This window comes from Zingiber officinale, chromosome 4B, assembly GCF_018446385.1.
Source record: "Zingiber officinale cultivar Zhangliang chromosome 4B, Zo_v1.1, whole genome shotgun sequence".
NCBI classification, from domain to species: Eukaryota; Viridiplantae; Streptophyta; class Magnoliopsida; order Zingiberales; family Zingiberaceae; genus Zingiber; species Zingiber officinale.
In genome coordinates, this window is record NC_055993.1 from 116,314,077 (window position 1) to 116,323,790 (window position 9,714).

At 40.8% G+C, this 9,714-nt stretch overlaps 1 long non-coding RNA gene across 1 annotated transcript; it reads left to right on the plus strand.

The window, feature by feature from the left end:
* Positions 1 to 2,704: 2,704 nt before the first annotated feature.
* On the plus strand, positions 2,705 to 4,113 carry LOC121977873. Its single transcript, XR_006111075.1, has 4 exons — positions 2,705 to 3,133; positions 3,248 to 3,317; positions 3,395 to 3,459; positions 3,986 to 4,113. It is a non-coding gene; the product is annotated as an uncharacterized LOC121977873 (long non-coding RNA).
* The last annotated feature ends 5,601 nt before the right edge of the window (positions 4,114 to 9,714 follow it).

A 9,714-nucleotide genomic window follows, 5' to 3' on the forward strand; every position in this document is an offset into this window, starting at 1 on the left:
TTGTTCATCTTTCTCATGTCATCATCTGATTTTTCCATATGGTCGCTCAACTTCAAAAGATCATTTAGCGGCCGTCCATGGGTTTCTTCTTTGTCCACCTCTTGCAAGCTATCCACCTTATAATATATATTCTCAACACGCAATCGATTAGTAGCTTAGATAGATCAAACTCAATTTTATCGTTTCCAACCATCAAGGAGAGTTTATGATTTTTGATATTGATTATAGCTCCAGCGGTGACTAAAAAAAGGTCTTCCTAAGATGATTAGTATTTAAAGGTCCTCATCCATATTAAGTACTGCAAAAATAATAGTAGGAATCATCAAGTTTCCTACTTTCATTGAAACATCCTCTAGAATATTTAATGGGTACCTATTAGATTGATCTGCAAGCTTCAACGTTAATGTCGTTAGTTTCAACTTACCTACCCCTAGTTTCTTGCAAATCAACAAGGGCATGAGGTTTACATTAGCATCAAGATCACAAAAACTCTTTTTAAAGTTAGATCCATTAATCATGCAAGGAATTGAAAAACTACATGAGTCCTTGAATTTTGGAGGTAATTTCTACATTAATGCACTGTACTCGTCCTTTAAAGTGACCACGTTGAAGTCTTCTACCTTTCTTTGGTACGAGAGAATGTCCTTCATGAACTTTGCAAATGTTAGCATTTGTTACAAAGTATCAAGGAAGGGTACTTTCATGCAAATCATCTTGAGCATCTTAATTTTTTTTTTTTTTCAAATTTCTCGTTGTTCTTTGCTTTGACCAATCTCTGAGGGAAGGGTACCAGTGGTGTGTAGGTACTCACTAGATCTTTGGAGCTAGGTTCTTCAATCTTCTTCTCAGAATTTTTAGGGGTATCATCTTCATTAAGTGAAATCTAAGTAACTCCATCTTTTTGGTTCAACGTAATGTCTTCTTCCTCCTAGTTTTCTTTAAGCTCTGCCAAAGCTCTACTGCTCCTTAAAGAGATAGCATTGCAATGTTTGATGGAGTTTGTTTTGGATTGTCTTGGATATCCACCTGCAGCTCTCAAAGAGGAGCTGCTTCCCTTCACATATTGAGTTTCAAGAACTTAATATAGTTAGCAAGGTATTCGAGCTTATATGTCAATTGTTGGATTTCATCATTCTACTTGGTTTAGGTAGCAATAAAGGTTTCCAATAATGTCTCTATATTGGATTTCTATAATTGTTGAGATCTCGATGGTGGTTCTTGATTTCCCTGCTCAACTTGTTCTTGATTATTCCCATAAGATGACTTTGGGTGATTCCTCCAACCGGAGTGATAGTTGTAAATGACATTTACTTGCTCTATTTGAATTTCTTAAGAAGGTGTAGCTCCTATCTGGCAAGCCCTAACTATAGAACCTCCTTTGTCTTTTCATTGATGATGATTTCATGCCACAGTCTTGATGATATCGTAGGCTTTATCTAATGTTCCTTCAATCTGTCCCATGCATCATACAATGACTCCTCATCTTTTTTACGTAAAGATGGTGATTTGATTTCTAAGATGTGTTGTCTTGGTAGGAGTAAAATATTTATCAAGAAAATGTCTCTCCAGCTAATCCCATTTGATAATACCATCTAGCGGACGAGAATGCAGCCAAACTCTAGCCTTGTCCCTTATAGAGAAAGGAAATGACCGTAACCTAATAACATTTACAGAAACACCATCAGATTTTATCATTTCAAAATATTCTAAGAATACCTCTAGTTGAAGATAAGGATTATCCATGGGTGCACCTCTAAATTGGTTTTGTTGTATCATGGCGATCAACACTGGGTTAAGTTCAAAGTTATCAGCGTCAATCGGAGATTTTACGATGCTAGATCTTCGTCCCCTTGCACTCGGTGTGGTATAGTCATTCAGAGGTCTATTCTTATCGTTGTCCATGATTGAGGTTGATTGCTCTCGCTTTGCTTTATCAGACTTATGCATAAAAGGAAACTTGTTCACTTGAAAAAAAGAAAAGTCAAAAAAGACAGTAAAGGAGAGTGAAAGGAAAGACAAGAAAAGAAAAAGAAGAAACACTAACAACTAAGGAAATAATCTAGATTAACTAAATCACAGTCAAAGTAATATTGATTTGACATAGTCCTTGGCAATGACACCGAAAACATGATGGGTGAAAACTACAAGTGCACGACTATCATTAAGTAATAAAATATCGAACTCATAGGGACTGTAAACTGAGTACTAGTCAAAATAGTGAAACATGCTAGATAAAACAATTGAGATCGCAAGAATCGTGAGAGGAAGAAAACAAATTAAGAAATGCAAGAGGAGTCTTAGTAGAAAATCAATTTTGAAGAGCCATTATAGGATTATGGTTTCACAACGATGACTATTTACACCCTAAATACTATTTACTTTCTTATCTCATTGTTGACATGCATGAAAGTGGTCTATCCTATGGTAATCAATATAGACTTTTGAAATTATACCGGTGTACTTGCCCAAACACGACGCCTACTTTCAAGGTTGTAAAATACCGAAAAATGGCGAATAATAATAAGGGAATTTTCCGGAATTTCTGAGAATTTTTTCAAAATTTTTAGGAGCTCGTATGCACGAGTTTACGGGGATAAAAATGGGGTCCGGAAAAGTCTGTTTAGGCTACCCATTTAAGCGAGGAAAAAATTGAATATGTTTATTCATTTTCTTTTTCTTTGCTTTTTCTTTTGTTTTCGTCGAATTCCTTTCCTCTCCCTCACGCACTCGAGCCGCATCCCCTCCTCACCCGACGCCATCTTCCCCGTGCCCTAACTACGGCGGTTTCACTGCTCCTCGCGATTTAAGCGTGGCCGAGCATATCCCTCTTCTTCTTCCCTATTTCGCCGCTCCTCACCGTGCCCTAATTCCCGATCTCACGTTTCCTCTTTTTCGTGAAGCCGAGCCACTCTCTAGCGCCGAGTAGCATCACCGCCGACCACTGTCACCCTTGTGCGCCGACCACCGCCTTGTTCTTTGCTTGAAGCCGACGGCTACGGTTTGATCTCTCCGGCAACCATTTTTGGTTGCTGTCCTTGCTATTTCCTAGCGCCGGCAGCCGGCGCACCAGGTGCCCTAGCACCCTCTGTGTATCACAGCGACGCCACCTTTTGCTCTAGCAGTGATACTTAAGGTAGGCGATCTAACTTGCTGTGGAATTAGGAATCGTGTAATTGATTTCCTTGTGATCTTCTTGCTGTTCTGGACCAGGAGGAGAATCTCATATCAGTTCTTATTGTGTTTCCAGATCAGAGTTTGGATATTCTTCTCTGTTCTTGATCATCCCTTCCTTGAGGTGCATTTAAGTCACGGTTGAGGTAAATTGAAATTCGGATAATAGTGCATTTCAGGGATAATTTGGCTAATTATGGATGTTGGTGTTGAGATGATGAAGGAACAGTGAACTCTTTCTTCACATATCACAGGGGAGTGTTTTGCTGTCCTGCTGCTATATTAGAGGTAAACACTAACTTTAGCAACTGCTTTTGGTACTTTGGCTGTTGGATTATTGATGTGGGCGAGTTGGGTTTAATTCGATTAATGAAGGTATTGGAATTTGTGTTAGAATATGTTGGTATGTAGTACTTTGGTTATAGAAAGGATGATGGTGATATGATTAGGGTTTTACCCTAATTTAGGGTTAGAGATTTTATTTGGCTATTTATGAGAATTTTGGCTAAATAAAAAAAAATATATATTGGTGACACAGGATTTTGACACGAGATGAGTATCTCGATGTCGGATTTGGACATTCCTATTGGAGGCGGGTACTTTTGACTTTATGTCGTTTGATATGCATAGTAGTGAATTTAACAAATTGCAATAATTATGTTTCTTATCTGTTTCGGTTAGTCACTACCCGATACTTGTTACATGCTTGGTTGATACTTGTTTTGCATATCATGTGATTTCTTACCTGCTTATACATGCTTATAGGGGGTAGTGATATGTTATTTCTCACCCAGTGGATATTTACTATTTTCAGGTTGATGCTGTCAGGAGAGAGTTCCAGTTGCTAGTCCCCTGCAATCCACGAGGATGCGTTAATCTTATGGTTTTCTTTATTAAACTGTATTTAGACTTGTTACGTTTTGATACTTGGTTCTTGTGTATATCGACGGATTTGAGCTTTATGGGTGTAGTTGAGTAGGGTGGATTTTGAGTCTTATTATCATTGCTTATTAAACCGCATGGATGTCTATATGTTGTGGTTGTTTATTATTGTTATTATTCCAGCCGCATGTGGCTGAGGTATATGGTGATGTAGAAAGATTGCTTTCTTAGGGAGGTTCCTATCATGATGCATGCCCATGGTCCTCTAGGTGTCATCGCCTACTTTATGACGATGAATCGAGGCAAACACATTAAGCTTTGTGATAGCTAATGGTGTTCTCGTAAGGTTTTGGACTACTTTTGTGAACAACTCCTCAAGTTTCAGTCCTTATGAGCCGGAGAGTTGGATTCATGATAAGTGTGAAATATATAGGATTTCATTGTTATTTCACACTACATTCTATCCACTTTTGCATGTATAATTTGAGATAATTTGATTCTATGCTTCATTTTCATAATTTGATTGAATGACAAGAGCGAAGATTGGAGTGTAACAGAGAGTGAAAAGACCAAGCCAAGAAGCTCCACCCTGCCACAGGCTACCGTGCCCAGTGGCATGGCCCGTGGTAGGTTCAGCTGTCTCACCACTATTGGTGTAGGTTACACTAATAATCTGGTTTTGATGTATGACAAATATATTAAAGTTAGATGTGTTGTTTATCTAACTACTTTACCAAGTGTGCAGGAGTTGACTGGTGACACCAGACTGAAATCCAATTAGGTCTACTGGGCTGATAGCTAGTGGGAAGTCTAGATAGGCTCGCGGGACCTGATAACCGATTGAAGTCCAATTAGGTCAGCAGACCTGACAATTAACAGAAAGACCTGGTGGGTTAGAGGCAAGTCAAGTGACTGCAAGTGGTAAGTGAAGGTAAACAACTGGAGGAGAGATCAAGTGAGGACGCATTCCCCGTTGAGGGAACTATAGGCGTCGATCCAACTTAGGTCAATTTGGGAAGCCTAAGTTGAAATCAAGACTAGATCTAGTCTTGAGGAGACAGGATCTAATTACTACCCTATTTGCTATGTTGTGCTAACCTTATTTTGTAGGGGAGATATAATCTTTGATTGCCCGGACTAACCTTTTCTTGCAGGGAGAAGGTTGTTGAAGAAAATGGTCGGGGCGCCCGAACTTCGGGCGTTTGGAGTAGGCTCGCCCAGTGGGTGTCGGAGGCGCCTAGGCAATCCGGGTGCCCGGACTTGGTCCAGGTGCTTAGACCCGAAAAATTATCCACAAGCTAACGTGGATCACGTTGATTGGTTGAGCCGCGTAGTCCAGGTGCCCGGAGGGGTTCCAGGCACCCAAAGTGGACCTATTTAAAGGTTTTCGACCCGAGCTTTAGAACAACAATCGTGACATGTTTTCTTCTTGCTCGGTGCTCCAAAAAAGCTCCTGGGACACTGTGAAGCTCCTCCGATAACTTACGACTCAGATTTTCATATTTTTCTTGTTGTCGGTAACCTTATTTTTAGTTCTTGTACTTATCTTGTAACACATTTTTGTGAACTATTAGTGGATTGCCCAATGAAAACACCCGACGAGTGCAGACCTTGGAGTAGGAGTTGTCAAAGACTCTGAACCAAATAAAATCAACTTGTGTTAGCGTTGTTTGTTTCTTTCGTTTTCCGTTGCGTAACTTAGTACTAATTCAAATTTTTTGACGATCACTATTCACCCCCCTCTAGTGTTCTTTTTGATCCTACAACCACTAGCGGTCGTGCCCAGTGGCAAGGCCCGTGGTGAGCTCTGCTGCCCTACCACGGGTGACCGTGTTCAGTGGCACGACCCATGGAAGGTTCGATTTCCATGCCATGGGTGCCCGTGCCCAGTGGCACGGGTCGCGCCTAGCGGCATGGGTCATGCCAAGCGACATGGGTCGTGCCTAGCGGCATGGGTCATGCCTAGCGGCACGGGTCGTGCCCAGTGAATCTACTCCTTAGCGCTCAGAACGGGCGGTCATGCCCAATGGCATGACCCATGTTGGGCACTGTCTTCAACGCCTATAAAAGGGGAATTCGCTTGATTTGCAATGGGATCACAATTTGGGGTCGTCGAAGGATCCCAAGTAGGCAGAGAAGGCATCTTGAAGGCGAGGAGAAGCCATCCACTTATAAAGGAGGAATCAGGAGTGGCTAGGAGGAAGATTCATCGAGTGATTTGAGCATTTCTTCCTCTTCTATGTTTTCTCTGCATTTGTACTATTTGATTGAGATTGTTAATCATATTTGCTGGTTGTAACTATTAAAACAATCGGTGAACCCTTAGGTTTTGATATTTGGGCAAAGAGTTTAAGTTAGGATTTGTATCTGTATTTGATATGCGCTATTGAGTGTGAAGGTGATAGGTACAATGAAAATTCCAAGTATGATCTCGGTAAAGGTGAAGTCCAAGCATCTTGGCGGTGTCAGTCCTAGCTTGAGGCTTAGCTATGTAAGTCCAATTGTGACATGACAAGAGAAGACCCAATAATAAGGATAATGTCGAAGGAAACTCTTGAAGGTAAGACATTAAGGATGGAGAAGTATCCGAGGGATGCAAGGCTGATAGAGAAGGCTAAAAGGTAAGGTCAAGGTTGTGCGGGTGAGGATAAGTGCATTAGTAATTGTTGTAGGACCGTTGGGCCGGCTAGAAGGGTTGGTAAGAAACCTGTCAATTAAAAACAAACAACCCTTCCTCGAACGATTAAGCTAACACTTATAAAAAGAATTAAGCAGATAAATAAGAGCATAAAAGAAAAGACGAGGCACCAGACGTTTACTTGGTTACAACCGATGTGGTTGTTAATCCAAGGAAGATTAAGCTCAAAAACTCCTTCAGGCGGAGAAGCCTCTTACAGCGTTTAGGCACAGAAAACAGAAGCTTAACTACAACTAAAGCATACAAGTGTTTGGAAATAGAATGATCGTGATTGTTGAAAAGCTTCTGGACCAAGGCTATATTTATAGCCTTGGTCGGGGCGCCTGGATGGGTTCCGGGCGCCCTGGGGGAAATTTATCCCCAACGGTTGGATCGAGTCAAAGCTCGATCCCGTGAAAGTCCCTTCCGGATGGTTCCGGCCGCGGCCGCCCGCACCGATCGCCGGATGAGCCAAAAGTCAACCCAGTTGACTTTTGGTCCATGCTCTTTTCTCGGTTCCGCCTCGGTCCGGGTCTTTTGCTCCGGCCCGCTTGCTTGGGTGATCTCGACATCCGAATAAGGGCTCACCCAACCCATCTTCCGGTCTTCTCGAGCGTGCTTCCTCCCGGCTTCTCGTCCACCGTCGCGTGTCCTTCTCGCCCACCAACGTACTCATCCGCAGACTTCGTCCCTCGGCCGCATCCCGTGCCGACCTTCGCGCTGTGCCTCTTGCTCCCCGAGCAATCTTCCGCCCCGGCCGTTCTCGGAACCACCGCACCTTCCTTCTCGTCCACCGGTACTCTTCCGCAGCACCTCGTCCCTCGGACGCACAGCGTCGTCCTTCTCGCTAGCTGCATCTTCCGCTCGAGTACTTGTGCTCCTAAGCTCCTGCACACTTAGACACAAGGTTAGAAACACGCAAGACCTAACTTAACTTGTTGATCACACCAAAACAACCTTGGGGTTCCAACAATCTCCCCTTTTTGGTGGATCAACCCAAGTTAAGCTAGGGTCAACAATAGATATGAAATTAAATAGTTTATTGCAATAACATGCAACATGATAGAAAAATTAAATTTCAAAAATTTCCAATTTTCAATTTTCTACCTCCCTAGACTTATACTTTCCTTCTCCCTTTGATCACATAAAAAATGGGCAACCAAAATCTAAGGGTTTGACACTTAGAAAGATTATAGAAATCTATTTCAATGATTTTCCGAGAAAGCATATTTCCAAGTTAAGGAAAAAGATTTCTAAGTCAAAGAATAACTTAAAAAATTTCTAAGTTTTCACCAAATAAAAAACTTTCTAAGCTAAAAAAATTTATGCAAGAAAATTTAGGAAGATTGATAACATTGAAAGAATTTTCTATGCATTTATTTATTTTAATACTAATATCAAAAAGTTTTAAATTTCCATTTCAATTTATTAGAACTTCTTAAATCACACTTTTTCAAATTTAAAGCCACAAATATTAAACGTGCAAAAAATTGTATCATGTTAATTTTTATAATTTTTTGAATTTCTACTTCACAAAAATATTTCAATGGCATAAACTTGATAAAATTTTTCGACAATCTAATTTGTAAAAATTCTTTCGGCAATGTGCAAAATTCGTTTGAAAGAATATTTTGTGATAAAAATTTTAATTTGCAGGAATTTATAAATAAAAGATTTCTTAATCCGAAACACTTTTTCGATGACTCAATTTCTAAATCGCAAAACTCTTTCGAGAAAGTAATTTGTAATTCGAAAAAATATTCGAAGAAAGTCTTCGACAACACTTCTAATTTGCATAATTCTTTCGAATAAATGTTTTGCAATTTACAAAAGTTTTTCGATAAAATTTCTAACTTGCAAAATTCTTTAAATAATATTTTTGATTTGCAAGACAGGTTTGACAATTGATTTTCTAATTCGAAAAATTCTTTCGATGATTCAATTTCTGATTTGAAAGACTCCTTAAGCAATTTTTCGATTGGTTTAACCAATTGATTAGAAGATGGAGATCATACCTGACTTACCTTTTTGGTCGTTGGTTCTCCCTCTGTTGAATTAATTTCTTCCGAAGATTCTCCCCCTTCATCGATCTCAGGATGTACTTCTGATGACGGTTCGATGTCTATTGAGGAGACGACTTCAACCGGTTCTTCGAAGAGCATTAAGAACTTTTCCCAAAGTTCTTTCGCGCTTTTGTACTCTCCGACTCTGTCGAAATCTTTAGTTGGTATTGCGCTTAGAATGTGAAACTCTGCCCGAGCATTCGCCATGGACTCTTCACGTTGCTTCTCGTTCCAGAGGCGTATGCCGATTTTCTCTCCGTTCGTGTCTTTCGGTGCTTCATAACCTGTTTTCATTATTAGAGAAATACCAATATCAGAGTTAAGAAATACCTTCATTTGTTGCTTCCATGAAGACAGCTTCCCCTCGAATGTTGGTGGGTAGTCGCTAGCTCCGCCATTGTTGCTTCGCATTTACTGTTAGTCCTTCCGAGCCGCCCTGCCTCGATACCACTTGTAGGACCGTTGGGGCTAGAAGGGTTGGTAAGTAACCGTCAATTAAAAACAACCCTTCCTCGAACGATTAAGCTAACACTTGTAAAAGAATTAAGCAGATAAATAAGAGCATAAAAGAAAAGACGAGGCACTAGACGCTTACTTGGTTACAATCGATGTGGTTGTTAATCCAAGGAAGATTAAGCTCAAAACTCCTTCAAGGGAGAAGCCTTTTAGGCGCAGAAAACGAAGTTTAACTACAACTAAAGCATACAAGTGTTTGGAAATAGAATGATCGTGATTGTTGAAAGCTCGACCAAGGCTATATTTATAGCTTGGTGGGCGCCGGATGGGTTCCGGCCTGGGGATAAAATTTATCCCAACGGTTGGATCGTGTCAAAGCTCGATCCTGTGAAAGTCCTTGGGCGCCGAGGTCAACCGCTTGACTTTTGGTCCGTCTCTCTTCTCTGGTTCAGCTCGCCGCGGTCC